This window comes from Pseudophryne corroboree, chromosome 10, assembly GCF_028390025.1.
Source record: "Pseudophryne corroboree isolate aPseCor3 chromosome 10, aPseCor3.hap2, whole genome shotgun sequence".
NCBI lineage: Eukaryota > Metazoa > Chordata > Amphibia > Anura > Myobatrachidae > Pseudophryne > Pseudophryne corroboree.
The window spans coordinates 168,129,099-168,155,069 of NC_086453.1; the positions used below are offsets into that span (position 1 = coordinate 168,129,099).

Genomic DNA, 25,971 nt, shown 5'->3' on the forward strand with positions numbered 1-25,971 from the left:
ACAGTGAAGATCATAGTATCTCACCTGGCAGGTAAGTAGGAGTTGGGCTAGAGCTGTGGAGGATTGCTGCTCGAGCACCCCCTGTCAAGTGAAGGAGATCCAACTGAGGCAGCACAAGGGAACTCTCGAAAGAAGAACAAGGCTAGAGGAAGATCTGAGACAAAGAAATCTGACTTTTACCAGAGCTGACCAGAGGAAAGCACAAACACAGTCCCCCACTACCACAAATAATGTAGTCGAGTTTCCCACATTTGGGGAAATCACAGGGGTCAGCATACCCAGAGTGCAATGAATGAACCTCACCCTGGGAAAACAATCTTCATGACCATGGTATCTCCTATGCAAAATAAGTATGATTTGGGATAGGGCTGGGGAGGGCCGCTGCTCAGGCACATCTCTGTCAAGTAAAGGAGATTCAACTGAGGCAGCACAAGGGAACTCTCATCTGGGGACAACAACTGCAGGGAGAACACATATTTTCAGATGAACATGGGAGGGCAGAAGGCTGCCTAATACTGAAGCACCCCCAAACAACAAACCAAATGCAACTACTAGTGCAAGCATTCCTGGGGGAAGGCCTGCAGAAGATGGATTTGCATATGGTGATGTCATCCAAGCAGTGGGTCAAAGTTGGCTTCAACCCTCGTCTGCATATGAAAATAAAAAAGGGGTGTGCAGGGCATGGCGGCCTTTTGCGGCGCTTGGATGACCCCTAGTTCGCATTAAACACCTCCACCCTCCTTCGGTGTGGGGCTCATGTTGGCTATGCCCCAGCCCCTGAAGCATTCAAGCTGATTTCTTGCAGCAGCTGGGCACTGTATAAGCTCCAGAGCTGCTCTGTAAAGCAAGTAAAAGGGTGTGGGCCCTGCAGCACTACCTGTAGTTTGCATTGTGCGTTGGAAGGCACAAAGTAAGCAGACGGGGAAGTCAGGATAGTGCACAAGGGCATAGAAGGGAGCGGCTCAAGAAAAGAGAAGTGGAAACAGACAGCAAACTAGGCTGGAGAGAGACCTGAGACAAAGAGATCTGAATTATACGAGAGCCGACCAGAGGAAACACAAATTATGTAATCAAGTGTCCCACATTTGGGGAAATCGTAGGAGCAGCACACCCAGAGTGCATTGGGTGAGCCTTGCCCTGGGAGAAGCACCTTCCTGATCATAGTATCTCACCTGGCAGGTAAGTAGGAGTTGGGCTAGAGCTGGGGAGCATCGCTGTTCGGGCACCCCCCTGTCAAGTGAAGGAGATCCAACTGAGGCAGCACAAGGAAACTCTCGAAAAAAGAACAAGGCTAGAGGAAGATCTGAGACAAAGAAATCTGACTTTTACCAGAGCTGACCAGAGGAAAGCACAAACACAGTCCCCCACTACCACAAATAATGTAGTCGAGTTTCCCACATTTTGGGAAATCACAGGGGTCAGCATACCCAGAATGCAATGAATGAACCTCACCCTGGGAGAACAATCTTCATGATAATGGTATCTCCTATGCAAAATAAGTATGATTTGGGATAGGGCTGGGGAGGGCCGCTGCTCAGGCACATCTCTGTCAAGTAAAGGAGATTCAACTGAGGCAGCACAAGGGAACTCTCATCTGGGGACAACAACTGCAGGGAGAACACATATTTTCAGATGAACATGGGAGAGCAGAAGGCTGCCTAATACTGAAGCACCCCCAAACAACAAACCAAATGCAACAACTAGTACAAGCATTCCTGGGAAAAGGTCTGCAGAAGACGGATTTGCATACGGTGATGTCATCCAAGCAGTGGGCCAAAGTTGGCTGGAACCCTCATCTGCATATGAAAAGAGAAAAGGGGTATGCAGGGCATGGCGGCCTTTTGCGGCGCTTGGATGACCCTTAGTTCGCATTAAACACCTCCACTCTCCCTCGGTGAGGGGCTCATGTTGGCTATGCCCCAGCCCCTGAAGCATTCAAGCTGATTTCTTGCAGCAGCTGGGCACTGTAACAGCTCCAGAGCTGCTCTGTAAGGCAAGTAAAAGGGTGTTGGCCCTGCAGCACTACCTGTAGTTTGCATTGTGCGTTGGAAGGCACAAAGTAAGCAGACAGGAGAAGTCAGGAGAGTGCACAAGGGCATAGAAGGCAGGGGCTCAAGAAAAGAGAAGTGGAAACAGACAGCAAACTAGGCTGGAGAGAGACCTTAAACAAAGAGATCTGAATTATACGAGTAGCCGACCAGAGGAAACACAAATTATGCAGTCAAGTGTCCCACATTTGGGGAAATCGTAGGAGCAGCACACCCAGAGTGCAATGGGTGAGCCTTGCCCTGGGAGAAGCACCTTCCTGATCATAGTATCTCACCTGGCAGGTAAGTAGGAGTTGGGCTTGAGCTGGGGAGGGTCGCTGCTCGGGCACCCCCCTGTCATGTGAAGGAGATCCAACTGAGGCAGCACAAGAAAACTCTCAAAAAAAGAACAAGGCTAGAGGAAGATCTGAGACAAAGAAATCTGACTTTTACCAGAGCTGACCAGAGGAAAGCACAAACACAGTCCCCCACTACCACAAATAATGCAGTCGAGTTTCCCACATTTGGGGAAATCACAGGGGTCAGCATACCCAGAATGCAATGAATGAACCTCACCCTGGGAGAACAATCTTCATGACCATGGTATCTCCTATGCAAAATAAGTATGATTTGGGATAGGGCTGGGGAGGGCCGCTGCTCAGGCACATCTCTGTCAAGTAAAGGAGATTCAACTGAGGCAGCACAAGGGAACTCTCATCTGGGGACAACAACTGCAGGGAGAACACATATTTTCAGATGAACATGGGAGAGCAGTAGGCTGCCTAATACTGAAGCACCCCAAACAACAAACCAAATGCAACAACTAGTACAAGCATTCCTGGGGGAAGGTCTGCAGAAGACGGATTTGCATACGGTGATGTCATCCAAGCAGTGGGCCAAAGTTGGCTGGAACCCTCATCTGCATATGAAAAGAGAAAAGGGGTATGCAGGGCATGGCGGCCTTTTGCGGCGCTTGGATGACCCTTAGTTCGCATTAAACACCTCCACCCTCCGTCGGTGTGGGGCTCATGTTGGCTATGCCCCTGCCCCTGAAGCATTCAAGCTGATTTCTTGCAGCAGCTGGGCACTGTAACAGCTCCAGAGCTACTCTGAAAGGCAAGTTAAATGGTGTGGGCACTGCAGCACTACCTGTAGTTTGCATTGTGCGTTGGAGAGCACAAAGTAAGCAGACGGGGAAGTCAGGATAGTGCACAAGGGCATAGAAGGGAGTGGCTCAAGAAAAGAGAAGTGGAAACAGACAGCAAACCAGGCTGGAGAGAGACCTGAGACAAAGAGATCTGAATTATACGAGAGCCGACCAGAGGAAACACAAATTATGTAATCAAGTGTCCCACATTTGGGGAAATCGTAGGAGCAGCACACCCAGAGTGCATTGGGTGAGCCTTGCCCTGGGAGAAGCACCTTCCTGATCATAGTATCTCACCTGGCAGGTAAGTAGGAGTTGGGCTAGAGCTGGGGAGGGTCGCTGTTCGGGCACCCCCCTGTCAAGTGAAGGAGATCCAACTGAGGCAGCACAAGGAAACTCTCGAAAAAAGAACAAGGCTAAAGGAAGATCTGAGACAAAGAAATCTGACTTTTACCAGAGCTGACCAGAGGAAAGCACAAACACAGTCCCCCACTACCACATATAATGCAGTCGAGTTTCCCACATTTGGGAAATCACAGGGGTCAGCATACCCAGAATGCAATGAATGAACCTCACCCTGGGAGAACAATCTTCATGATAATGGTATCTCCTATGCAAAATAAGTATGATTTGGGATAGGGCTGGGGAGGGCCGCTGCTCAGGCACATCTCTGTCAAGTAAAGGAGATTCAACTGAGGCAGCACAAGGGAACTCTCATCTGGGGACAACAACTGCAGGGAGAACACATATTTTCAGATGAACATGGGAGAGCAGAAGGCTGCCTAATACTGAAGCACCCCCAAACAACAAACCAAATGCAACATCTAGTACAAGCATTCCTGGGAAAAGGTCTGCAGAAGACGGATTTGCATACGGTGATGTCATCCAAGCAGTGGGCCAAAGTTGGCTGGAACCCTCATCTGCATATGAAAAGAGAAAAGGGGTATGCAGGGCATGGCGGCCTTTTGCGGCGCTTGGATGACCCTTAGTTCGCATTAAACACCTCCACCCTCCGTCGGTGTGGGGCTCATGTTGGCTATGCCCCAGCCCCTGAAGTATTCAAGCTGATTTCTTGCAGCAGCTGGGCACTGTAACAGCTCCAGAGCTGCTCTGTAAGGCAAGTAAAAGGGTGTTGGCCCTGCAGCACTACCTGTAGTTTGCATTGTGCGTTGGAAGGCACAAAGTAAGCAGACAGGAGAAGTCAGGAGAGTGCACAAGGGCATAGAAGGCAGGGGCTCAAGAAAAGAGAAGTGGAAACAGACAGCAAACTAGGCTGGAGAGAGACCTTAAACAAAGAGATCTGAATTATACGAGTAGCCGACCAGAGGAAACACAAATTATGCAGTCAAGTGTCCCACATTTGGGGAAATCGTAGGAGCAGCACACCCAGAGTGCAATGGGTGAGCCTTGCCCTGGGAGAAGCACCTTCCTGATCATAGTATCTCACCTGGCAGGTAAGTAGGAGTTGGGCTTGAGCTGGGGAGGGTCGCTGCTCGGGCACCCCCCTGTCAAGTGAAGGAGATCCAACTGAGGCAGCACAAGGAAACTCTCAAAAAAAAACAAGGCTAGAGGAAGATCTGAGACAAAGAAATCTGACTTTTACCAGAGCTGACCAGAGGAAAGCACAAACACAGTCCCCCACTACCACAAATAATGCAGTCGAGTTTCCCACATTTGGGGAAATCACAGGGGTCAGCATACCCAGAATGCAATGAATGAACCTCACCCTGGGAGAACAATCTTCATGACCATGGTATCTCCTATGCAAAATAAGTATGATTTGGGATAGGGCTGGGGAGGGCCGCTGCTGAGGCACATCTCTGTCAAGTAAAGGAGATTCAACTGAGGCAGCACAAGGGAACTCTCATCTGGGGACAACAACTGCAGGGAGAACACATATTTTCAGATGAACATGGGAGAGCAGAAGGCTGCCTAATACTGAAGCACCCCCAAACAACAAACCAAATGCAACAACTAGTACAAGCATTCCTGGGAAAAGGTCTGCAGAAGACGGATTTGCATACGGTGATGTCATCCAAGCAGTGGGCCAAAGTTGGCTGGAACCCTCATCTGCATATGAAAAGAGAAAAGGAGTATGCAGGGCATGGCGGCCTTTTGCGGCGCTTGGATGACCCTTAGTTCGCATTAAACACCTCCACCCTCCGTCGGTGTGGGGCTCATGTTGGCTATGCCCCAGCCCCTGAAGCATTCAAGCTGATTTCTTGCAGCAGCTGGGCACTGTAACAGCTCCAGAGCTGCTCTGTAAGGCAAGTAAAAGGGTGTTGGCCCTGCAGCACTACCTGTAGTTTGCATTGTGCGTTGGAAGGCACAAAGTAAGCAGACAGGAGAAGTCAGGAGAGTGCACAAGGGCATAGAAGGCAGGGGCTCAAGAAAAGAGAAGTGGAAACAGACAGCAAACTAGGCTGGAGAGAGACCTTAAACAAAGAGATCTGAATTATACGAGTAGCCGACCAGAGGAAACACAAATTATGCAGTCAAGTGTCCCACATTTGGGGAAATCGCAGGAGCAGCACACCTAGAGTACAATGGGTGAGCCTTGCCCTGGGAGAAGCACCTTCCTGATCATAGTATCTCACCTGGCAGGTAAGTAGGAGTTGGGCTTGAGCTGGGGAGGGTCGCTGCTCGGGCACCCACCTGTCAAGTGAAGGAGATCCAACTGAGGCAGCACAAGGAAACTCTCAAAAAAAGAACAAGGCTAGAGGAAGATCTGAGACAAAGAAATCTGACTTTTACCAGAGCTGACCAGAGGAAAGCACAAACACAGTCCCCCACTACCACAAATAATGCAGTCGAGTTTCCCACATTTGGGGAAATCACAGGGGTCAGCATACCCAGAATGCAATGAATGAACCTCACCCTGGGAGAACAACCTTCATGATAATGGTATCTCCTATGCAAAATAAGTATGATTTGGGATAGGGCTGGGGAGGGCCGCTGCTCAGGCACATTTCTGTCAAGTAAAGGGGATTCAACTGAGGCAGCACAAGGGAACTCTCATCTGGGGACAACAACTGCAGGGAGAACACATATTTTCAGATGAACATGGGAGAGCACAAGGCTGCCTAATACTGAAGCACCCCCAAACAACAAACCAAATGCAACAACTAGTACAAGCATTCCTGGGGGAAGGTCTGCAGAAGACAGATTTGCATACGGTGATGTCATCCAAGCAGTGGGCCAAAGTTGGCTGGAACCCTCATCTGCATATGAAAAGAGAAAAGGAGTATGCAGGGCATGGCGGCCTTTTGCGGCGCTTGGATGACCCTTAGTTCGCATTAAACACCTCCACCCTCCGTCGGTGTGGGGCTCATGTTGGCTATGCCCCAGCCCCTGAAGCATTCAAGCTGATTTCTTGCAGCAGCTGGGCACTGTAACAGCTCCAGAGCTGCTCTGAAAGGCAAGTTAAATGGTGTGGGCCCTGCAGCACTACCTGTAGTTTGCATTGTGCGTTGGAGAGCACAAAGTAAGCAGACAGGAGAAGTCAGGAGAGTGCACAAGGGCATAGAAGGCAGCGGCTCAAGAAAAGAGAAGTGGAAACAGACAGCAAACTAGGCTGGAGAGAGACCTGAGACAAAGAGATCTGAATTATACGAGTAGCCGACCAGAGGAAACACAAATTATGCAGTCAAGTGTCCCACATTTGGGGAAATCGTAGAAGCAGCACACCCAGAGTGCAATGGGTGAGCCTTGCCCTGGGAGAAGCACCTTCCTAATCATAGTATCTAACCTGGCAGGTAAGTAGGAGTTGGGCTAGAGCTGGGGAGGGTCGCTGTTCGGGCACCAACCTGTCAAGTGAAGGAGATCCAACTGAGGCAGCACAAGGAAACTCTCGAAAAAAGAACAAGGCTAGAGGAAGATCTGAGACAAAGAAATCTGACTTTTACCAGAGCTGACCAGAGGAAAGCACAAACACAGTCCCCCACTACCACAAATAATGCAGTCGAGTTTCCCACATTTGGGGAAATCACAGGGGTCAGCATACCCAGAATGCAATGAATGAACCTCACCCTGGGAGAACAATCTTCATGATAATGGTATCTCCTATGCAAAATAAGTATGATTTGGGATAGGGCTGGGGAGGGCCGCTGCTCAGGCACATCTCTGTCAAGTAAAGGAGATTCAACTGAGGCAGCACAAGGGAACTCTCATCTGGGGACAACAACTGCAGGGAGAACACATATTTTCAGATGAACATGGGAGAGCAGAAGGCTGCCTAATACTGAAGCACCCCCAAACAACAAACCAAATGCAACAACTAGTACAAGCATTCCTGGGAAAAGGTCTGCAGAAGACGGATTTGCATACGGTGATGTCATCCAAGCAGTGGGCCAAAGTTGGCTGGAACCCTCATCTGCATATGAAAAGAGAAAAGGGGTATGCAGGGCATGGCGGCCTTTTGCGGCGTTTGGATGACCCTTAGTTCGCATTAAAAACCTCCACCCTCCGTCGGTGTGGGGCTCATGTTGGCTATGCCCCAGCCCCTGAAGTATTCAAGCTGATTTCTTGCAGCAGCTGGGCACTGTAACAGCTCCAGAGCTGCTCTGTAAGGCAAGTAAAAGGGTGTTGGCCCTGCAGCACTACCTGTAGTTTGCATTGTGCGTTGGAAGGCACAAAGTAAGCAGACAGGAGAAGTCAGGAGAGTGCACAAGGGCATAGAAGGCAGGGGCTCAAGAAAAGAGAAGTGGAAACAGACAGCAAACTAGGTTGGAGAGAGACCTTAAACAAAGAGATCTGAATTATACGAGTAGCCGACCAGAGGAAACACAAATTATGCAGTCAAGTGTCCCACATTTGGGGAAATCGTAGGAGCAGCACACCCAGAGTGCAATGGGTGAGCCTTGCCCTGGGAGAAGCACCTTCCTGATCATAGTATCTCACCTGGCAGGTAAGTAGGAGTTGGGCTTGAGCTGGGGAGGGTCGCTGCTCGGACACCCCCCTGTCAAGTGAAGGAGATCCAACTGAGGCAGCACAAGGAAACTCTCAAAAAAAGAACAAGGCTAGAGGAAGATCTGAGACAAAGAAATCTGACTTTTACCAGAGCTGACCAGAGGAAAGCACAAACACAGTCCCCCACTACCACAAATAATGCAGTCGAGTTTCCCACATTTGGGGAAATCACAGGGGTCAGCATACCCAGAATGCAATGAATGAACCTCACCCTGGGAGAACAATCTTCATGACCATGGTATCTCCTATGCAAAATAAGTATGATTTGGGATAGGGCTGGGGAGGGCCGCTGCTCAGGCACATCTCTGTCAAGTAAAGGAGATTCAACTGAGGCAGCACAAGGGAACTCTCATCTGGGGACAACAACTGCAGGGAGAACACATATTTTCAGATGAACATGGGAGAGCAGAAGGCTGCCTAATACTGAAGCACCCCAAACAACAAACCAAATGCAACAACTAGTACAAGCATTCCTTGGGGAAGGTCTGCAGAAGACAGATTTGCATACGGTGATGTCATCCAAGCAGTGGGCCAAAGTTGGCTGGAACCCTCATCTGCATATGAAAAGAGAAAAGGAGTATGCAGGGCATGGCGGCCTTTTGCGGCGCTTGGATGACCCTTAGTTTGCATTAAACACTTCCACCCTCCGTCGGTGTGGGGCTCATGTTGGCTATGCCCCAGCCCCTGAAGCATTCAAGCTGATTTCTTGCAGCAGCTGGGCACTGTAACAGCTCCAGAGCTGCTCTGAAAGGCAAGTTAAATGGTGTGGGCCCTGCAGCACTACCTGTAGTTTGCATTGTGCGTTGGAGAGCACGAAGTAAGCAGACAGGAGAAGTCAGGAGAGTGCACAAGGGCATAGAAGGCAGCGGCTCAAGAAAAGAGAACTGGAAACAGACAGCAAACTAGGCTGGAGAGAGACCTGAGACAAAGAGATCTGAATTATACGAGTAGCCGATCAGAGGAAACACAAATTATGCAGTCAAGTGTCCCACATTTGGGGAAATCGTAGAAGCAGCACACCCAGAGTGCAATGGGTGAGCCTTGCCCTGGGAGAAGCACCTTCCTGATCATAGTATCTCACCTGGCAGGTAAGTAGGAGTTGGGCTAGAGCTGGGGAGGGTCGCTGTTCGGGCACCCCCCTGTCAAGTGAAGGAGATCCAACTGAGGCAGCACAAGGAAACTCTCGAAAAAAGAACAAGGCTAGAGGAAGATCTGAGACAAAGAAATCTGACTTTTACCAGAGCTGACCAGAGGAAAGCACTAACACAGTCCCCCACTAACACAAATAATGCAGTCGAGTTTCCCACATTTGGGGAAATTACAGGGGTCAGCATACCCAGAATGCAATGAATGAACCTCACCCTGGGAGAACAATCTTCATGATAATGGTATCTCCTATGCAAAATAAGTATGATTTGGGATAGGGCTGGGGAGGGCCGCTGCTCAGGCACATCTCTGTCAAGTAAAGGAGATTCAACTGAGGCAGCACAAGGGAACTCTCATCTGGGGACAACAACTGCAGGGAGAACACATATTTTCAGATGAACATGGGAGAGCAGAAGGGTGCCTAATACTGAAGCACCCCCAAACAACAAACCAAATGCAACAACTAGTACAAGCATTCCTGGGAAAAGGTCTGCAGAAGACGGATTTGCATACGGTGATGTCATCCAAGCAGTGGGCCAAAGTTGGCTGGAACCCTCATCTGCATATGAAAAGAGAAAAGGGGTATGCAGGGCATGGCGGCCTTTTGCGGCGCTTGGATGACCCTTAGTTCGCATTAAACACCTCCACCCTCCGTCGGTGTGGGGCTCATGTTGGCTATGCCCCAGCCCCTGAAGCATTCAAGCTGATTTCTTGCAGCAGCTGGGCACTGTAACAGCTCCAGAGCTGCTCTGAAAGGCAAGTTAAATGGTGTGGGCCCTGCAGCACTACCTGTAGTTTGCATTGTGCGTTGGAGAGCACGAAGTAAGCAGACAGGAGAAGTCAGGAGAGTGCACAAGGGCATAGAAGGCAGCGGCTCAAGAAAAGAGAAGTGGAAACAGACAGCAAACTAGGCTGGAGAGAGACCTGAGACAAAGAGATCTGAATTATACGAGTAGCCGATCAGAGGAAACACAAATTATGCAGTCAAGTGTCCCACATTTTGGGAAATCGTAGAAGCAGCACACCCAGAGTGCAATGGGTGAGCCTTGCCCTGGGAGAAGCACCTTCCTGATCATAGTATCTCACCTGGCAGGTAAGTAGGAGTTGGGCTAGAGCTGGGGAGGGTCGCTGTTCGGGCACCCCCCTGTCAAGTGAAGGAGATCCAACTGAGGCAGCACAAGGAAACTCTCGAAAAAAGAACAAGGCTAGAGGAAGATCTGAGACTAAGAAATCTGACTTTTACCAGAGCTGACCAGAGGAAAGCACAAACACAGTCCCCCACTAACACAAATAATGCAGTCGAGTTTCCCACATTTGGGGAAATCACAGGGGTCAGCATACCCAGAATGCAATGAATGAACCTCACCCTGGGAGAACAATCTTCATGATAATGGTATCTACTATGCAAAATAAGTATGATTTGGGATAGGGCTGGGGAGGGCCGCTGCTCAGGCACATCTCTGTCAAGTAAAGGAGATTCAACTGAGGCAGCACAAGGGAACTCTCATCTGGGGACAACAACTGCAGGGAGAACACATATTTTCAGATGAACATGGGAGAGCAGAAGGCTGCCTAATACTGAAGCACCCCCAAACAACAAACCAAATGCAACAACTAGTACAAGCATTCCTGGGAAAAGGTCTGCAGAAGACGGATTTGCATACGGTGATGTCATCCAAGCAGTGGGCCAAAGTTGGCTGGAACCCTCATCTGCATATGAAAAGAGAAAAGGGGTATGCAGGGCATGGCGGCCTTTTGCGGCGCTTGGATGACCCTTAGTTTGCATTAAACACCTCCACCCTCCGTCGGTGTGGGGCTCATGTTGGCTATGCCCCAGCCCCTGAAGTATTCAAGCTGATTTCTTGCAGCAGCTGGGCACTGTAACAGCTCCAGAGCTGCTCTGTAAGGCAAGTAAAAGGGTGTTGGCCCTGCAGCACTACCTGTAGTTTGCATTGTGCGTTGGAAGGCACAAAGTAAGCAGACAGGAGAAGTCAGGAGAGTGCACAAGGGCATAGAAGGCAGGGGCTCAAGAAAAGAGAAGTGGAAACAGACAGCAAACTAGGCTGGAGAGAGACCTTAAACAAAGAGATCTGAATTATACGAGTAGCCGACCAGAGGAAACACAAATTATGCAGTCAAGTGTCCCACATTTGGGGAAATCGTAGGAGCAGCACACCCAGAGTGCAATGGGTGAGCCTTGCCCTGGGAGAAGCACCTTCCTGATCATAGTATCTCACCTGGCAGGTAAGTAGGAGTTGGGCTTGAGCTGGGGAGGGTCGCTGCTCGGGTACCCCCCTGTCAAGTGAAGGAGATCCAACTGAGGCAGCACAAGGAAACTCTAAAAAAAAACAAGGCTAGAGGAAGATCTGAGACAAAGAAATCTGACTTTTACCAGAGCTGACCAGAGGAAAGCACAAACACAGTCCCCCACTACCACAAATAATGCAGTCGAGTTTCCCACATTTGGGGAAATCACAGGGGCCAGCATACCCAGAATGCAATGAATGAACCTCACCCTGGGAGAACAATCTACATGACCATGGTATCTCCTATGCAAAATAAGTATGATTTGGGATAGGGCTGGGGAGGGCCGCTGCTCAGGCACATCTCTGTCAAGTAAAGGAGATTCAACTGAGGCAGCACAAGGGAACTCTCATCTGGGGACAACAACTGCAGGGAGAACACATATTTTCAGATGAACATGGGAGAGCAGTAGGCTGCCTAATACTGAAGCACCTCAAACAACAAACCAAATGCAACAACTAGTACAAGCATTCCTGGGGGAAGGTCTGCAGAAGACAGATTTGCATATGGTGATGTCATCCAAGCAGTGGGCCAAAGTTGGCTGGAACCCTCATCTGCATATGAAAAGAGAAAAGGAGTATGCAGGGCATGGCGGCCTTTTGCGGCGCTTGGATGACCCTTAGTTCGCATTAAACACCTCCACCCTCCGTCGGTGTGGGGCTCATGTTGGCTATGCCCCAGCCCCTGAAGCATTCAAGCTGATTTCTTGCAGCAGCTGGGCACTGTAACAGCTCCAGAGCTGCTCTGAAAGGCAAGTTAAATGGTGTGGGCCCTGCAGCACTACCTGTAGTTTGCATTGTGCGTTGGAGAGCACGAAGTAAGCAGACAGGAGAAGTCAGGAGAGTGCACAAGGGCATAGAAGGCAGCGGCTCAAGAAAAGAGAAGTGGAAACAGACAGCAAACTAGGCTGGAGAGAGACCTGAGACAAAGAGATCTGAATTATACGAGTAGCCGACCAGAGGAAACACAAATTATGCAGTCAAGTGTCCCACATTTGGGGAAATCGTAGAAGCAGCACACCCAGAGTGCAATGGGTGAGCCTTGCCCTGGGAGAAGCACCTTCCTGATCATAGTATCTCACCTGGCAGGTAAGTAGGAGTTGGGCTAGAGCTGGGGAGGGTCGCTGCTCGGGCACCCCCCTGTCAAGTGAAGGAGATCCAACTGAGGCAGCACAAGGAAACTCTCGAAAAAAGAACAAGGCTAGAGGAAGATCTGAGACAAAGAAATCTGACTTTTACCAGAGCTGACCAGAGGAAAGCACAAACACAGTCCCCCCACTACCACAAATAATGCAGTTGAGTTTCCCACATTTGGGGAAATCACAGGGGTCAGCATACCCAGAATGCAATGAATGAACCTCACCCTGGGAGAACAATCTTCATGACCATGGTATCTCCTATGCAAAATAAGTATGATTTGGGATAGGGCTGGGGAGGGCCGCTGCTCAGGCACATCTCTGTCAAGTAAAGGAGATTCAACTGAGGTAGCACAAGGGAACTCTCATCTGGGGACAACAACTGCAGGGATAACACATATTTTCAGATGAACATGGGAGGGCAGAAGGCTGCCTAATACTGAAGCACCCCCAAACAACAAACCAAATGTAACAACTAGTAAAAGCATTCCTGGGAGAAGGTCTGCAGAAGACGGATTTGCATACGGTGATGTCATCCAAGCAGTGGGCCAAAGTTGGCTGGAACCCTCATCTGCATATGAAAAGAGAAAAGGGTTATGCAGGGCATGGCGGCCTTTTGCGGTGCTTGGATGACCCCTAGTTCGCAGTAAATACCTCCACCCTCCTTCGGTGTGGGGCTCATGTTGGCTATGCCCCAGCCCCTGAAGCATTCAAGCTGATTTCTTGCAGCAGCTGGGCACTGTAACAGCTCCAGAGCTGCTCTGTAAGGCAAGTAAAAGGGTGTGGGCCCTGCAGCACTACCTGTAGTTCGCATTGTGCGTTGGAAGGCACAAAGTAAGCAGACGGGAGAAGTCAGGATAGTGCGCAAGGGCATAGAAGGGAGCGGCTCAAGAAAACAGAAGTGGAAACAGACAGCAAACTAGGCTGGAGAGAGACCTGAGACAAAGAGATCTGAATTATACGAGAGCCGACCAGGGGAAACACAAATTATGCAGTCAAGTTTCCCACATTTGGGGAAATCGCAGGAGCAGCACACCCAGAGTGCAATGGGTGAGCTTTGCCCTGTGAGAAGCACCTTCATGATCATAGTATCTCACCTGGCAGGTATGTAGGAGTTGGGCTAGAGCTGGGGAGGGTCGCTGCTCGGGTACCCCCCTGTCAAGTGAAGGAGATCATACTGAGGCAGCACAATGGAACTCTCGAAAGAAGAACAAGGCTAGAGGAAGATCTGAGACAAAGAAATCTGACTTTTACCAGAGCTGACCAGAGGAAAACACAAACACAGTCCCCCACTACCACAAATAATGCAGTTGAGTTTCCCACATTTGGGGAAATCACAGGGGTCTGCATACCCAGAATGCAATGAATGAACCTCACCCAGGGAGAACAATCTTTATGACCATGGTATCTCCTATGCAAAATAAGTATGATTTGGGATAGGGCTGGGGAGGGCCGCTGCTCAGGCACATCTCTGTCAAGTAAAGGAGATTCAACTGAGGCAGCACAAGGGAACTCTCATCTGGGGACAACAACTGCCGGGAGAACACATATTTTCAGATGAACATGGGAGGGCAGAAGGCTGCCTAATACTGAAGCACCCCCAAACAACAAACCAAATGCAACAACTAGTACAAGCATTCCTGGGGGAAGGTCTGCAGAAGACGGATTTGCATACAGTGATGTCATCCAAGCAGTGGGCCAAAGTTGTCTGGAACCCTCATCTGCATATGAAAAGAGAAAAGGGGTATGCAGGGCATGGCGGCCTTTTGCGGCGCTTGGATGACCCTTAGTTCGCATTAAACACCTCCACCCTCCTTCGGTGTGGGGCTCATGTTGGCCATGCCCCAGCCCCTGAAGCATTCAAGCTGATTTCTTGCAGCAGCTTGGCACTGTAACAGCTCCAGAGCTGCTCTGTAAGGCAAGTAAAAGGGTGTGGGCCCTGCAGCACTACCTGTAGTTTGCATTGTGCATCGGAAGGCACAAAGTAAGCAGACAGGAGGAGAAGTCAGGATAGTGCACAAGGGTATAGAAGGGAGGGGCTCAAGAAAAAGGAAGTGGAAACAGACAGCAAACTAGGCTGGAGAGAGACCTGAGACAAAGAGATCTGAATTATATGAGAGCCGACCAGGGGAAACACAAGTTATGCAGTCAAGTTTCCCAAATTTTGGGAAATCGCAGGAGCAGCACACCCAGAGTGCAATGGGTGAGCCTTGCCCTGGGAGAAGCACCTTCATGATCATAGTATCTCACCTGGCAGGTAAGTAGGAGTTGGGCTAGAGCTGGGGAGGGTCGCTGCTCGGGTACCCCCCTGTCAAGTGAAGGAGATCCAACTGAGGCAGCACAGGGATACTCTCGAAAGAAGAACAAGGCTAGAGGAAGATCTGAGACAAAGAAATCTGACTTTTACCAGAGCTGACCAGAGGAAAGCACAAACACAGTCCCCCACTACCACAAATAATGCAGTCGCGTTTCCCACATTTGGGGAAATCACAGGGGTCAGCATACCCAGAATGCAATGAATGAACCTCCCCCTGGGAGAACAATCTTCATGACCATGGTATCTCCTATGCAAAATAAGTATGATTTGGGATAGAGCTGGGGAGGGCCGCTGCTCAGGCACATCTCTGTCAAGTAAAGGCGATTCAACTGAGGCAGCACAAGGGAACTCTCATCTGGGGACAACAACTGCAGGGAGAACACATATTTTCAGATGAACATGGGAGGGCAGAAGGCTGCCTAATACTAAAGCACCCCCAAACAACAAACCAAATGCAACAACTAGTGCAAGCATTCCTGGGGGAAGGCCTGCAGCAGATAGATTTGCATATGGTGATGTCATCCAAGCAGTGGGTCAAAGTTGGCTTCAACCCTCGTCTGCATATGAAAAGAGAAAAGGGGCGTACAGGGCATGGTGGCGTTTTGCGGCACTTGGCTGACTCCTAGTTTGCATTAAACACCTCCACCCTCCTTCGGTGTGGGGCTCATGTTGGCTATGCCCCAGCCCCTGAAGCATTCATGCTGATTTCTTGCAGCAGCTGGGCACTGTAACAGCTCCAGAGCTGCTCTGTAAGGCAAGTAAAAGGGTGTGGGCCCTGCAGCACTACCTGTAGTTCGCATTGTGCGTTGGAAGGCTCAAAGTAAGCAGAAAGGAGGAGAAGTCAGGATAGTGCGCAAGGGCATAGAAGGGAGCGTCTCAAGAAAAGAGAAGTGGAAACAGACAGCAAACTAGGCTGGAGAGAGACCTGAGAGAAAGAGATCTGAATTATACGAGTGCCGACCAGGGGAAACACAAATTATGCAGTCAAGTTTCCCACATTTGGGGAAATCGCAGGAGCAGCACACCCAGAGTGCAATGGGTGAGCCTTGCCCTGTGAGAAGCACCTTCATGATCATAGTATCTCACCTGGCAGGTATGTAGGAGTTGGGCTAGAGCTGGGGAGGGTCGCTGCTCGGGTACCCCCCTGTCAAGTGAAGGAGATCATACTGAGGCAGCACAATGGAACTCTCGAAAGAAGAACAAGGCTAGAGGAAGATCTGAGACAAATAAATCTGACTTTTACCAGAGCTGACCAGAGGAAAACACAAACACAGTCCCCCACTACCACAAATAATGCAGTTGAGTTTCCCACATTTGGGGAAATCACAGGGGTCTGCATACCCAGAATGCAATGAATGAACCTCACCCAGGGAGAACAATCTTTATGACCATGGTATCTCCTATGCAAAATAAGTATGATTTGGGATAGGGCTGGGGAGGGCCGCTGCTCAGGCACATCTCTGTCAAGTAAAGGAGATTCAACTGAGGCAGCACAAGGGAACTCTCATCTGGGGACAACAACTGCCGGGAGAACACATATTTTCAGATGAACATGGGAGGGCAGAAGGCTGCCTAATACTGAAGCACCCCCAAACAACAAACCAAATGCAACAACTAGTACAAGCATTCCTGGGGGAAGGTCTGCAGAAGACGGATTTGCATACAGTGATGTCATCCAAGCAGTGGGCCAAAGTTGGCTGGAACCCTCATCTGCATATGAAAAGAGAAAAGGGGTATGCAGGGCATGGCGGCATTTTGCGGCGCTTGGATGACCCTTAGTTCGCATTAAATACCCCCACCCTCCTTCGGTGTGGGGCTCATGTTGGCCATGCCCCAGCCCCTGAAGCATTCAAGCTGATTTCTTGCAGCAGCTTGGCACTGTAACAGCTCCAGAGCTGCTCTGTAAGGCAAGTAAAAGGGTGTGGGCCCTGCAGCACTACCTGTAGTTTGCATTGTGCATCGGAAGGCACAAAGTAAGCAGACAGGAGGAGAAGTCAGGATAGTGCACAAGGGTATAGAAGGGAGGGGCTCAAGAAAAAGGAAGTGGAAACAGACAGCAAACTAGGCTGGAGAGAGACCTGAGACAAAGAGATCTGAATTATATGAGAGCCGACCAGGGGAAACACAAATTATGCAGTCAAGTTTCCCACATTTGGGGAAATCGCAGGAGCAGCACACCCAGAGTGCAATGGGTGAGCCTTGCCCTGGGAGAAGCACCTTCATGATCATAGTATCTCACCTGGCAGGTAAGTAGGAGTTGGGCTAGAGCTGGGGAGGGTCGCTGCTCGGGTACCCCCCTGTCAAGTGAAGGAGATCCAACTGAGGCAGCACAAGGGAACTCTCGAAAGAAGAACAAGGCTAGAGGAAGATCTGAGACAAAGAAATCTGACTTTTACCAGAGCTGACCAGAGGAAAGCACAAACACAGTCCCCCACTACCACAAATAATGCAGTCGCGTTTCCCACATATGGGGAAATCACAGGGGTCAGCATACCCAGAATGCAATGAATGAACCTCCCCCTGGGAGAACAATCTTCATGACCATGGTATCTCCTATGCAAAATAAGTATGATTTGGGATAGAGCTGGGGAGGGCCGCTGCTCAGGCACATCTCTGTCAAGTAAAGGCGATTCAACTGAGGCAGCACAAGGGAACTCTCATCTGGGGACAACAACTGCAGGGAGAACACATATTTTCAGATGAACATGGGAGGGCAGAAGGCTGCCTAATACTAAAGCACCCCCAAACAACAAACCAAATGCAACAACTAGTGCAAGCATTCCTGGGGGAAGGCCTGCAGCAGATAGATTTGCATATGGTGATGTCATCCAAGCAGTGGGTCAAAGTTGGCTTCAACCCTCGTCTGCATATGAAAAGAGAAAAGGGGCGTGCAGGGTATGGTGGCCTTTTGCGGCACTTGGCTGACTCCTAGTTTGCATTAAACACCTCCACCCTCCTTCGGTGTGGGGCTCATGTTGGCTATGCCCCAGCCCCTGAAGCATTCATGCTGATTTCTTGCAGCAGCTGGGCACTGTAACAGCTCCAGAGCTGCTCTGTAAGGCAAGTAAAAGGGTGTGGGCCCTGCAGCACTACCTGTAGTTCGCATTGTGCGTTGGAAGGCTCAAAGTAAGCAGAAAGGAGGAGAAGTCAGGATAGTGCGCAAGGGCATAGAAGGGAGCGTCTCAAGAAAAGAGAAGTGGAAACAGACAGCAAACTAGGCTGGAGAGAGACCTGAGAGAAAGAGATCTGAATTATACGAGAGCCAACCAGGGGAAACACAAATTATGCAGTCAAGTTTCCCACATTTGGGGAAATCGCAGGAGCAGCACACCCAGAGTGCAATGGGTGAGCCTTGCCCTGTGAGAAGCACCTTCATGATCATAGTATCTCACCTGGCAGGTATGTAGGAGTTGGGCTAGAGCTGGGGAGGGTCGCTGCTCGGGTACCCCCCTGTCAAGTGAAGGAGATCATACTGAGGCAGTACAATGGAACTCTCGAAAGAAGAACAAGGCTAGAGGAAGATCTGAGACAAAGAAATCTGACTTTTACCAGAGCTGACCAGAGGAAAACACAAACACAGCCCCCCACTACCACAAATAATGCAGTTGAGTTTCCCACATTTGGGGAAATCACAGGGGTCTACATACCCAGAATGCAATGAATGAACCTCACCCATGGAGAACAATCTTTATGACCATGGTATCTCCTATGCAAAATAAGTATGATTTGGGATAGGGCTGGGGAGGGCCGCTGCTCAGGCACATCTCTGTCAAGTAAAGGAGATTCAACTGAGGCAGCACAAGGGAACTCTCATCTGGGGACAACAACTGCAGGGAGAACACATAATTTCAGATGAACATGGGAGGGCAGAAGGCTGCCTAATACTGAAGCACCCCCAAACAACAAACCAAATGGAACAACTAGTAAAAGCATTCCTGGGAGAAGGTCTGCAGAAGACGGATTTGCATACGGTGATGTCATCCAAGCAGTGGGCCAAAGTTGGCTGGAACCCTCATCTGCATATGAAAAGAGAAAAGGGTTATGCAGGGCATGGCGGCCTTTTGCGGTGCTTGGATGACCCCTAGTTCGCAGTAAATACCTCCACCCTCCTTCGGTGTGGGGCTCATGTTGGCTATGCCCCAGCCCCTGAAGCATTCAAGCTGATTTCTTGCAGCAGCTGGGCACTGTAACAGCTCCAGAGCTGCTCTGTAAGGCAAGTAAAAGGGTGTGGGCCCTGCAGCACTACCTGTAGTTCGCATTGTGCGTTGGAAGGCACAAAGTAAGCAGACGGGAGAAGTCAGGATAGTGCGCAAGGGCATAGAAGGGAGCGGCTCAAGAAAACAGAAGTGGAAACAGACAGCAAACTAGGCTGGAGAGAGACCTGAGACAAAGAGATCTGAATTATACGAGAGCCGACCAGGGGAAACACAAATTATGCAGTCAAGTTTCCCACATTTGGGGATATCGCAGGAGCAGCACACCCAGAGTGCAATGGGTGAGCCTTGCCCTGTGAGAAGCACCTTCATGATCATAGTATCTCACCTGGCAGGTATGTAGGAGTTGGGCTAGAGCTGGGGAGGGTCGCTGCTCGGGTACCCCCCTGTCAAGTGAAGGAGATCAAACTGAGGCAGCACAATGGAACTCTCGAAAGAAGAACAAGGCTAGAGGAAGATCTGAGACAAAGAAATCTGACTTTTACCAGAGCTGACCAGAGTAAAACACAAACACAGTCCCCCACTACCACAAATAATGCAGTTGAGTTTCCCACATTTGGGGAAATCACAGGGGTCTGCATACCCAGAATGCAATGAATGAACCTCACCCAGGGAGAACAATCTTTATGACCATGGTATCTCCTATGCAAAATAAGTATGATTTGGGATAGGGCTGGGGAGGGCCGCTGCTCAGGCACATCTCTGTCAAGTAAAGGAGATTCAACTGAGGCAGCACAAGGGAACTCTCATCTGGGGACAACAACTGCCGGGAGAACACATATTTTCAGATGAACATGGGAGGGCAGAAGGCTGCCTAATACTGAAGCACCCCCAAACAACAAACCAAATGCAACAACTAGTACAAGCATTCCTGGGGGAAGGTCTGCAGAAGAAGGATTTGCATATGGTGATGTCATCCAAGCAGTGGGCCAAAGTTGGCTGGAACCCTCATCTGCATATGAAAAGAGAAAAGGGGTATGCAGGGCATGGCGGCCTTTGCGGCGCTTGGATGACCCTTACTTCGCATTAAACACCTCCACCCTCCTTCGGTGTGGGGCTCATGTTGGCCATGCCCCAGCCCCTGAAGCATTCAAGCTGATTTCTTGCAGCAGCTTGGCACTGTAACAGCTCCAGAGCTGCTCTGTAAGGCAAGTAAAAGGGTGTGGGCCCTGCAGCACTACCTGTAGTTTGCATTGTGCATCGGAAGGCACAAAGTAAGCAGACAGGAGGAGAAGTCAGGATAGTGCACAAGGGTATAGAAGGGAGGGGCTCAAGAAAAAGGAAGTGGAAACAGACAGCAAACTAGGCTGGAGAGAGACCTGAGACAAAGAGATCTGAATTATATGAGAGCCGACCAGGGGAAACACAAATTATGCAGTCAAGTTTCCCATATTTGGGGAAATCGCAGGAGCAGCACACCCAGAGTGCAATGGGTGAGCCTTGCCCTGGGAGAAGCACCTTCATGATCATAGTATCTCACCTGGCAGGTAAGTAGGAGTTGGGCTAGAGCTGGGGAGGGTCGCTGCTCGGGTACCCCCCTGTCAAGTGAAGGAGATCCAACTGAGGCAGCACAGGGATACTCTCGAAAGAAGAACAAGGCTAGAGGAAGATCTGAGACAAAGAAATCTGACTTTTACCAGAGCTGACCAGAGGAAAGCACAAACACAGTCCCCCACTACCACAAATAATGCAGTCGCGTTTCCCACATTTGGGGAAATCACAGGGGTCAGCATACCCAGAATGCAATGAATGAACCTCCCCCTGGGAGAACAATCTTCATGACCATGGTATCTCCTATGCAAAATAAGTATGATTTGGGATAGAGCTGGGGAGGGCCGCTGCTCAGGCACATCTCTGTCAAGTAAAGGCGATTCAACTGAGGCAGCACAAGGGAACTCTCATCTGGGGACAACAACTGCAGGGAGAACACATATTTTCAGATGAACATGGGAGGGCAGAAGGCTGCCTAATACTAAAGCACCCCCAAACAACAAACCAAATGCAACAACTAGTGCAAGCATTCCTGGGGGAAGGCCTGCAGCAGATAGATTTGCATATGGTGATGTCATCCAAGCAGTGGGTCAAAGTTGGCTTCAACCCTCGTCTGCATATGAAAAGAGAAAAGGGGCGTGCAGGGTATGGTGGCCTTTTGCGGCACTTGGCTGACTCCTAGTTTGCATTAAACACCTCCACCCTCCTTCGGTGTGGGGCTCATGTTGGCTATGCCCCAGCCCCTGAAGCATTCATGCTGATTTCTTGCAGCAGCTGGGCACTGTAACAGCTCCAGAGCTGCTCTGTAAGGCAAGTAAAAGGGTGTGGGCCCTGCAGCACTACCTGTAGTTCGCATTGTGCGTTGGAAGGCTCAAAGTAAGCAGAAAGGAGGAGAAGTCAGGATAGTGCGCAAGGGCATAGAAGGGAGCGTCTCAAGAAAAGAGAAGTGGAAACAGACAGCAAACTAGGCTGGAGAGAGACCTGAGAGAAAGAGATCTGAATTATACGAGAGCCAACCAGGGGAAACACAAATTATGCAGTCAAGTTTCCCACATTTGGGGAAATCGCAGGAGCAGCACACCCAGAGTGCAATGGGTGAGCCTTGCCCTGTGAGAAGCACCTTCATGATCATAGTATCTCACCTGGCAGGTATGTAGGAGTTGGGCTAGAGCTGGGGAGGGTCGCTGCTCGGGTACCCCCCTGTCAAGTGAAGGAGATCATACTGAGGCAGTACAATGGAACTCTCGAAAGAAGAACAAGGCTAGAGGAAGATCTGAGACAAAGAAATCTGACTTTTACCAGAGCTGACCAGAGGAAAACACAAACACAGCCCCCCACTACCACAAATAATGCAGTTGAGTTTCCCACATTTGGGGAAATCACAGGGGTCTACATACCCAGAATGCAATGAATGAACCTCACCCATGGAGAACAATCTTTATGACCATGGTATCTCCTATGCAAAATAAGTATGATTTGGGATAGGGCTGGGGAGGGCCGCTGCTCAGGCACATCTCTGTCAAGTAAAGGAGATTCAACTGAGGCAGCACAAGGGAACTCTCATCTGGGGACAACAACTGCAGGGAGAACACATAATTTCAGATGAACATGGGAGGGCAGAAGGCTGCCTAATACTGAAGCACCCCCAAACAACAAACCAAATGGAACAACTAGTAAAAGCATTCCTGGGAGAAGGTCTGCAGAAGACGGATTTGCATACGGTGATGTCATCCAAGCAGTGGGCCAAAGTTGGCTGGAACCCTCATCTGCATATGAAAAGAGAAAAGGGTTATGCAGGGCATGGCGGCCTTTTGCGGTGCTTGGATGACCCCTAGTTCGCAGTAAATACCTCCACCCTCCTTCGGTGTGGGGCTCATGTTGGCTATGCCCCAGCCCCTGAAGCATTCAAGCTGATTTCTTGCAGCAGCTGGGCACTGTAACAGCTCCAGAGCTGCTCTGTAAGGCAAGTAAAAGGGTGTGGGCCCTGCAGCACTACCTGTAGTTCGCATTGTGCGTTGGAAGGCACAAAGTAAGCAGACGGGAGAAGTCAGGATAGTGCGCAAGGGCATAGAAGGGAGCGGCTCAAGAAAACAGAAGTGGAAACAGACAGCAAACTAGGCTGGAGAGAGACCTGAGACAAAGAGATCTGAATTATACGAGAGCCGACCAGGGGAAACACAAATTATGCAGTCAAGTTTCCCACATTTGGGGATATCGCAGGAGCAGCACACCCAGAGTGCAATGGGTGAGCCTTGCCCTGTGAGAAGCACCTTCATGATCATAGTATCTCACCTGGCAGGTATGTAGGAGTTGGGCTAGAGCTGGGGAGGGTCGCTGCTCGGGTACCCCCCTGTCAAGTGAAGGAGATCAAACTGAGGCAGCACAATGGAACTCTCGAAAGAAGAACAAGGCTAGAGGAAGATCTGAGACAAAGAAATCTGACTTTTACCAGAGCTGACCAGAGTAAAACACAAACACAGTCCCCCACTACCACAAATAATGCAGTTGAGTTTCCCACATTTGGGGAAATCACAGGGGTCTGCATACCCAGAATGCAATGAATGAACCTCACCCAGGGAGAACAATCTTTATGACCATGGTATCTCCTATGCAAAATAAGTATGATTTGGGATAGGGCTGGGGAGGGCCGCTGCTCAGGCACATCTCTGTCAAGTAAAGGAGATTCAACTGAGGCAGCACAAGGGAACTCTCATCTGGGGACAACAACTGCCGGGAGAACACATATTTTCAGATGAACATGGGAGGGCAGAAGGCTGCCTAATACTGAAGCACCCCCAAACAACAAACCAAATGCAACAACTAGTACAAGCATTCCTGGGGGAAGGTCTGCAGAAGAAGGATTTGCATATGGTGATGTCATCCAAGCAGTGGGCCAAAGTTGGCTGGAACCCTCATCTGCATATGAAAAGAGAAAAGGGGTATGCAGGGCATGGCGGCCTTTGCGGCGCTTGGATGACCCTTACTTCGCATTAAACACCTCCACCCTCCTTCGGTGTGGGGCTCATGTTGGCCATGCCCCAGCCCCTGAAGCATTCAAGCTGATTTCTTGCAGCAGCTTGGCACTGTAACAGCTCCAGAGCTGCTCTGTAAGGCAAGTAAAAGGGTGTGGGCCCTGCAGCACTACCTGTAGTTTGCATTGTGCATCGGAAGGCACAAAGTAAGCAGACAGGAGGAGAAGTCAGGATAGTGCACAAGGGTATAGAAGGGAGGGGCTCAAGAAAAAGGAAGTGGAAACAGACAGCAAACTAGGCTGGAGAGAGACCTGAGACAAAGAGATCTGAATTATATGAGAGCCGACCAGGGGAAACACAAATTATGCAGTCAAGTTTCCCATATTTGGGGAAATCGCAGGAGCAGCACACCCAGAGTGCAATGGGTGAGCCTTGCCCTGGGAGAAGCACCTTCATGATCATAGTATCTCACCTGGCAGGTAAGTAGGAGTTGGGCTAGAGCTGGGGAGGGTCGCTGCTCGGGTACCCCCCTGTCAAGTGAAGGAGATCCAACTGAGGCAGCACAAGGGAACTCTCGAAAGAAGAACAAGGCTAGAGGAAGATCTGAGACAAAGAAATCTGACTTTTACCAGAGCTGACCAGAGGAAAGCACAAACACAGTCCCCCACTACCACAAATAATGCAGTCGAGTTTCCCACATTTGGGGAAATCACAGGGGTCAGCATACCCAGAATGCAATGAATGAACTTCCCCCTGGGAGAACAATCTTCATGACCATGGTATCTCCTATGCAAAATAAGTATGATTTGGGATAGAGCTGGGGAGGGCCGCTGCTCAGGCACATCTCTGTCAAGTAAAGGCGATTCAACTGAGGCAGCACAAGGGAACTCTCATCTGGGGACAACAACTGCAGGGAGAACACATATTTTCAGATGAACATGGGAGGGCAGAAGGCTGCCTAATACTAAAGCACCCCCAAACAACAAACCAAATGCAACAACTAGTGCAAGCATTCCTGGGGGAAGGCCTGCAGCAGATAGATTTGCATATGGTGATGTCATCCAAGCAGTGGGTCAAAGTTTGCTTCAACCCTCGTCTGCATATGAAAAGAGAAAAGGGGCGTGCAGGGCATGGTGGCCTTTTGCGGCACTTGGCTGACTCCTAGTTCGCATTAAACACCTCCACCCTCCTTCGGTGTGGGGCTCATGTTGGCCATGCCCCAGCCCCTGAAGCATTCAAGCTGATTTCTTGCAGCAGCTTGGCACTGTAACAGCTCCAGAGCTGCTCTGTAAGGCAAGTAAAAGGGTGTGGGCCCTGCAGCACTACCTGTAGTTTGCATTGTGCATCGGAAGGCACAAAGTAAGCAGACAGGAGGAGAAGTCAGGATAGTGCACAAGGGTATAGAAGGGAGGGGCTCAAGAAAAAGGAAGTGGAAACAGACAGCAAACTAGGCTGGAGAGAGACCTGAGACAAAGAGATCTGAATTATATGAGAGCCGACCAGGGGAAACACAAATTATGCAGTCAAGTTTCCCACATTTGGGGAAATCGCAGGAGCAGCACACCCAGAGTGCAATGGGTGAGCCTTGCCCTGGGAGAAGCACCTTCATGATCATAGTATCTCACCTGGCAGGTAAGTAGGAGTTGGGCTAGAGCTGGGGAGGGTCGCTGCTCGGGTACCCCCCTGTCAAGTGAAGGAGATCCAACTGAGGCAGCACAAGGGAACTCTCGAAAGAAGAACAAGGCTAGAGGAAGATCTGAGACAAAGAAATCTGACTTTTACCAGAGCTGACCAGAGGAAAGCACAAACACAGTCCCCCACTACCACAAATAATGCAGTCGAGTTTCCCACATTTGGGGAAATCACAGGGGTCAGCATACCCAGAATGCAATGAATGAACCTCCCCCTGGGAGAACAATCTTCATGACCATGGTATCTCCTATGCAAAATAAGTATGATTTGGGATAGAGCTGGGGAGGGCCGCTGCTCAGGCACATCTCTGTCAAGTAAAGGCGATTCAACTGAGGCAGCACAAGGGAACTCTCATCTGGGGACAACAACTGCCGGGAGAACACATATTTTCAGATGAACATGGGAGGGCAGAAGGCTGTCTAATACTGAAGCACCCCCAAACAACAAACCAAATGCAACAACTAGTACAAGCATTCCTGGGGGAAGGTCTGCAGAAGACGGATTTGCATATGGTGATGTCATCCAAGCAGTGGGCCAAAGTTGGCTGGAACCCTCATC

The 25,971-nt window shown here is 49.9% G+C and overlaps 40 non-coding genes and 5 pseudogenes across 40 annotated transcripts; all 45 read right to left on the bottom strand.

The window, feature by feature from the left end:
- Window positions 1-190: 190 nt before the first annotated feature.
- LOC134967403 (U1 spliceosomal RNA) lies at window positions 191-354 on the bottom strand. The gene has a single exon (XR_010188888.1). It is a non-coding gene; the product is annotated as a U1 spliceosomal RNA (small nuclear RNA).
- Window positions 355-1,024: 670 nt separating this feature from the next.
- On the bottom strand, window positions 1,025-1,187 carry LOC134967783 (U1 spliceosomal RNA). Its single transcript, XR_010189160.1, has one exon. It is a non-coding gene; the product is annotated as a U1 spliceosomal RNA (small nuclear RNA).
- Window positions 1,188-1,339: 152 nt separating this feature from the next.
- Window positions 1,340-1,503, bottom strand: LOC134967495 (U1 spliceosomal RNA). Its single transcript, XR_010188963.1, has one exon. It is a non-coding gene; the product is annotated as a U1 spliceosomal RNA (small nuclear RNA).
- A 671-nt stretch (window positions 1,504-2,174) lies between these two features.
- On the bottom strand, window positions 2,175-2,338 carry LOC134967561 (U1 spliceosomal RNA). The gene has a single exon (XR_010189016.1). It is a non-coding gene; the product is annotated as a U1 spliceosomal RNA (small nuclear RNA).
- A 152-nt stretch (window positions 2,339-2,490) lies between these two features.
- Window positions 2,491-2,654, bottom strand: LOC134967315 (U1 spliceosomal RNA). The gene has a single exon (XR_010188815.1). It is a non-coding gene; the product is annotated as a U1 spliceosomal RNA (small nuclear RNA).
- Window positions 2,655-3,323: 669 nt separating this feature from the next.
- Window positions 3,324-3,486, bottom strand: LOC134967784 (U1 spliceosomal RNA). The gene has a single exon (XR_010189161.1). It is a non-coding gene; the product is annotated as a U1 spliceosomal RNA (small nuclear RNA).
- A 152-nt stretch (window positions 3,487-3,638) lies between these two features.
- Window positions 3,639-3,801, bottom strand: LOC134967485 (U1 spliceosomal RNA). The gene has a single exon (XR_010188955.1). It is a non-coding gene; the product is annotated as a U1 spliceosomal RNA (small nuclear RNA).
- A 671-nt stretch (window positions 3,802-4,472) lies between these two features.
- LOC134967562 (U1 spliceosomal RNA) lies at window positions 4,473-4,636 on the bottom strand. The gene has a single exon (XR_010189017.1). It is a non-coding gene; the product is annotated as a U1 spliceosomal RNA (small nuclear RNA).
- A 151-nt stretch (window positions 4,637-4,787) lies between these two features.
- Window positions 4,788-4,951, bottom strand: LOC134967316 (U1 spliceosomal RNA). Its single transcript, XR_010188816.1, has one exon. It is a non-coding gene; the product is annotated as a U1 spliceosomal RNA (small nuclear RNA).
- Window positions 4,952-5,622: 671 nt separating this feature from the next.
- LOC134967761 (U1 spliceosomal RNA) lies at window positions 5,623-5,786 on the bottom strand. Its single transcript, XR_010189146.1, has one exon. It is a non-coding gene; the product is annotated as a U1 spliceosomal RNA (small nuclear RNA).
- Window positions 5,787-5,938: 152 nt separating this feature from the next.
- On the bottom strand, window positions 5,939-6,102 carry LOC134967348 (U1 spliceosomal RNA). The gene has a single exon (XR_010188842.1). It is a non-coding gene; the product is annotated as a U1 spliceosomal RNA (small nuclear RNA).
- Window positions 6,103-6,773: 671 nt separating this feature from the next.
- LOC134967781 (U1 spliceosomal RNA) lies at window positions 6,774-6,937 on the bottom strand. The gene has a single exon (XR_010189158.1). It is a non-coding gene; the product is annotated as a U1 spliceosomal RNA (small nuclear RNA).
- Window positions 6,938-7,089: 152 nt separating this feature from the next.
- Window positions 7,090-7,253, bottom strand: LOC134967349 (U1 spliceosomal RNA). The gene has a single exon (XR_010188843.1). It is a non-coding gene; the product is annotated as a U1 spliceosomal RNA (small nuclear RNA).
- Window positions 7,254-7,924: 671 nt separating this feature from the next.
- LOC134967563 (U1 spliceosomal RNA) lies at window positions 7,925-8,088 on the bottom strand. The gene has a single exon (XR_010189018.1). It is a non-coding gene; the product is annotated as a U1 spliceosomal RNA (small nuclear RNA).
- A 152-nt stretch (window positions 8,089-8,240) lies between these two features.
- On the bottom strand, window positions 8,241-8,404 carry LOC134967317 (U1 spliceosomal RNA). The gene has a single exon (XR_010188817.1). It is a non-coding gene; the product is annotated as a U1 spliceosomal RNA (small nuclear RNA).
- Window positions 8,405-9,074: 670 nt separating this feature from the next.
- On the bottom strand, window positions 9,075-9,238 carry LOC134967631 (U1 spliceosomal RNA). The gene has a single exon (XR_010189074.1). It is a non-coding gene; the product is annotated as a U1 spliceosomal RNA (small nuclear RNA).
- A 152-nt stretch (window positions 9,239-9,390) lies between these two features.
- Window positions 9,391-9,554, bottom strand: LOC134967481 (U1 spliceosomal RNA). Its single transcript, XR_010188952.1, has one exon. It is a non-coding gene; the product is annotated as a U1 spliceosomal RNA (small nuclear RNA).
- A 671-nt stretch (window positions 9,555-10,225) lies between these two features.
- LOC134967693 (U1 spliceosomal RNA) lies at window positions 10,226-10,389 on the bottom strand. Its single transcript, XR_010189103.1, has one exon. It is a non-coding gene; the product is annotated as a U1 spliceosomal RNA (small nuclear RNA).
- Window positions 10,390-10,541: 152 nt separating this feature from the next.
- Window positions 10,542-10,705, bottom strand: LOC134967484 (U1 spliceosomal RNA). The gene has a single exon (XR_010188954.1). It is a non-coding gene; the product is annotated as a U1 spliceosomal RNA (small nuclear RNA).
- A 671-nt stretch (window positions 10,706-11,376) lies between these two features.
- Window positions 11,377-11,540, bottom strand: LOC134967564 (U1 spliceosomal RNA). Its single transcript, XR_010189019.1, has one exon. It is a non-coding gene; the product is annotated as a U1 spliceosomal RNA (small nuclear RNA).
- A 150-nt stretch (window positions 11,541-11,690) lies between these two features.
- Window positions 11,691-11,854, bottom strand: LOC134967413 (U1 spliceosomal RNA). Its single transcript, XR_010188896.1, has one exon. It is a non-coding gene; the product is annotated as a U1 spliceosomal RNA (small nuclear RNA).
- Window positions 11,855-12,524: 670 nt separating this feature from the next.
- LOC134967662 (U1 spliceosomal RNA) lies at window positions 12,525-12,688 on the bottom strand. Its single transcript, XR_010189082.1, has one exon. It is a non-coding gene; the product is annotated as a U1 spliceosomal RNA (small nuclear RNA).
- A 152-nt stretch (window positions 12,689-12,840) lies between these two features.
- On the bottom strand, window positions 12,841-13,005 carry LOC134967292 (U1 spliceosomal RNA). The gene has a single exon (XR_010188797.1). It is a non-coding gene; the product is annotated as a U1 spliceosomal RNA (small nuclear RNA).
- A 671-nt stretch (window positions 13,006-13,676) lies between these two features.
- LOC134967612 (U1 spliceosomal RNA) lies at window positions 13,677-13,839 on the bottom strand. The gene has a single exon (XR_010189058.1). It is a non-coding gene; the product is annotated as a U1 spliceosomal RNA (small nuclear RNA).
- A 152-nt stretch (window positions 13,840-13,991) lies between these two features.
- Window positions 13,992-14,155, bottom strand: LOC134967464 (U1 spliceosomal RNA). Its single transcript, XR_010188939.1, has one exon. It is a non-coding gene; the product is annotated as a U1 spliceosomal RNA (small nuclear RNA).
- A 695-nt stretch (window positions 14,156-14,850) lies between these two features.
- LOC134967772 (U1 spliceosomal RNA) lies at window positions 14,851-14,992 on the bottom strand (annotated as a pseudogene).
- A 152-nt stretch (window positions 14,993-15,144) lies between these two features.
- LOC134967440 (U1 spliceosomal RNA) lies at window positions 15,145-15,308 on the bottom strand. The gene has a single exon (XR_010188919.1). It is a non-coding gene; the product is annotated as a U1 spliceosomal RNA (small nuclear RNA).
- Window positions 15,309-15,982: 674 nt separating this feature from the next.
- LOC134967540 (U1 spliceosomal RNA) lies at window positions 15,983-16,145 on the bottom strand. The gene has a single exon (XR_010189001.1). It is a non-coding gene; the product is annotated as a U1 spliceosomal RNA (small nuclear RNA).
- Window positions 16,146-16,297: 152 nt separating this feature from the next.
- Window positions 16,298-16,461, bottom strand: LOC134967465 (U1 spliceosomal RNA). The gene has a single exon (XR_010188940.1). It is a non-coding gene; the product is annotated as a U1 spliceosomal RNA (small nuclear RNA).
- Window positions 16,462-17,156: 695 nt separating this feature from the next.
- LOC134967636 (U1 spliceosomal RNA) lies at window positions 17,157-17,298 on the bottom strand (annotated as a pseudogene).
- Window positions 17,299-17,450: 152 nt separating this feature from the next.
- Window positions 17,451-17,614, bottom strand: LOC134967483 (U1 spliceosomal RNA). The gene has a single exon (XR_010188953.1). It is a non-coding gene; the product is annotated as a U1 spliceosomal RNA (small nuclear RNA).
- Window positions 17,615-18,288: 674 nt separating this feature from the next.
- LOC134967608 (U1 spliceosomal RNA) lies at window positions 18,289-18,451 on the bottom strand. Its single transcript, XR_010189055.1, has one exon. It is a non-coding gene; the product is annotated as a U1 spliceosomal RNA (small nuclear RNA).
- A 152-nt stretch (window positions 18,452-18,603) lies between these two features.
- On the bottom strand, window positions 18,604-18,767 carry LOC134967522 (U1 spliceosomal RNA). Its single transcript, XR_010188986.1, has one exon. It is a non-coding gene; the product is annotated as a U1 spliceosomal RNA (small nuclear RNA).
- Window positions 18,768-19,438: 671 nt separating this feature from the next.
- Window positions 19,439-19,601, bottom strand: LOC134967669 (U1 spliceosomal RNA). The gene has a single exon (XR_010189087.1). It is a non-coding gene; the product is annotated as a U1 spliceosomal RNA (small nuclear RNA).
- A 152-nt stretch (window positions 19,602-19,753) lies between these two features.
- On the bottom strand, window positions 19,754-19,917 carry LOC134967526 (U1 spliceosomal RNA). Its single transcript, XR_010188989.1, has one exon. It is a non-coding gene; the product is annotated as a U1 spliceosomal RNA (small nuclear RNA).
- Window positions 19,918-20,611: 694 nt separating this feature from the next.
- LOC134967690 (U1 spliceosomal RNA) lies at window positions 20,612-20,753 on the bottom strand (annotated as a pseudogene).
- Window positions 20,754-20,905: 152 nt separating this feature from the next.
- On the bottom strand, window positions 20,906-21,069 carry LOC134967441 (U1 spliceosomal RNA). The gene has a single exon (XR_010188920.1). It is a non-coding gene; the product is annotated as a U1 spliceosomal RNA (small nuclear RNA).
- Window positions 21,070-21,743: 674 nt separating this feature from the next.
- On the bottom strand, window positions 21,744-21,906 carry LOC134967609 (U1 spliceosomal RNA). Its single transcript, XR_010189056.1, has one exon. It is a non-coding gene; the product is annotated as a U1 spliceosomal RNA (small nuclear RNA).
- Window positions 21,907-22,058: 152 nt separating this feature from the next.
- LOC134967524 (U1 spliceosomal RNA) lies at window positions 22,059-22,222 on the bottom strand. Its single transcript, XR_010188987.1, has one exon. It is a non-coding gene; the product is annotated as a U1 spliceosomal RNA (small nuclear RNA).
- A 671-nt stretch (window positions 22,223-22,893) lies between these two features.
- Window positions 22,894-23,056, bottom strand: LOC134967670 (U1 spliceosomal RNA). Its single transcript, XR_010189088.1, has one exon. It is a non-coding gene; the product is annotated as a U1 spliceosomal RNA (small nuclear RNA).
- Window positions 23,057-23,208: 152 nt separating this feature from the next.
- On the bottom strand, window positions 23,209-23,372 carry LOC134967527 (U1 spliceosomal RNA). The gene has a single exon (XR_010188990.1). It is a non-coding gene; the product is annotated as a U1 spliceosomal RNA (small nuclear RNA).
- Window positions 23,373-24,066: 694 nt separating this feature from the next.
- On the bottom strand, window positions 24,067-24,208 carry LOC134967692 (U1 spliceosomal RNA; annotated as a pseudogene).
- Window positions 24,209-24,360: 152 nt separating this feature from the next.
- On the bottom strand, window positions 24,361-24,524 carry LOC134967352 (U1 spliceosomal RNA). Its single transcript, XR_010188846.1, has one exon. It is a non-coding gene; the product is annotated as a U1 spliceosomal RNA (small nuclear RNA).
- A 695-nt stretch (window positions 24,525-25,219) lies between these two features.
- Window positions 25,220-25,361, bottom strand: LOC134967637 (U1 spliceosomal RNA; annotated as a pseudogene).
- A 152-nt stretch (window positions 25,362-25,513) lies between these two features.
- LOC134967331 (U1 spliceosomal RNA) lies at window positions 25,514-25,677 on the bottom strand. The gene has a single exon (XR_010188829.1). It is a non-coding gene; the product is annotated as a U1 spliceosomal RNA (small nuclear RNA).
- Window positions 25,678-25,971: the final 294 nt, after the last annotated feature.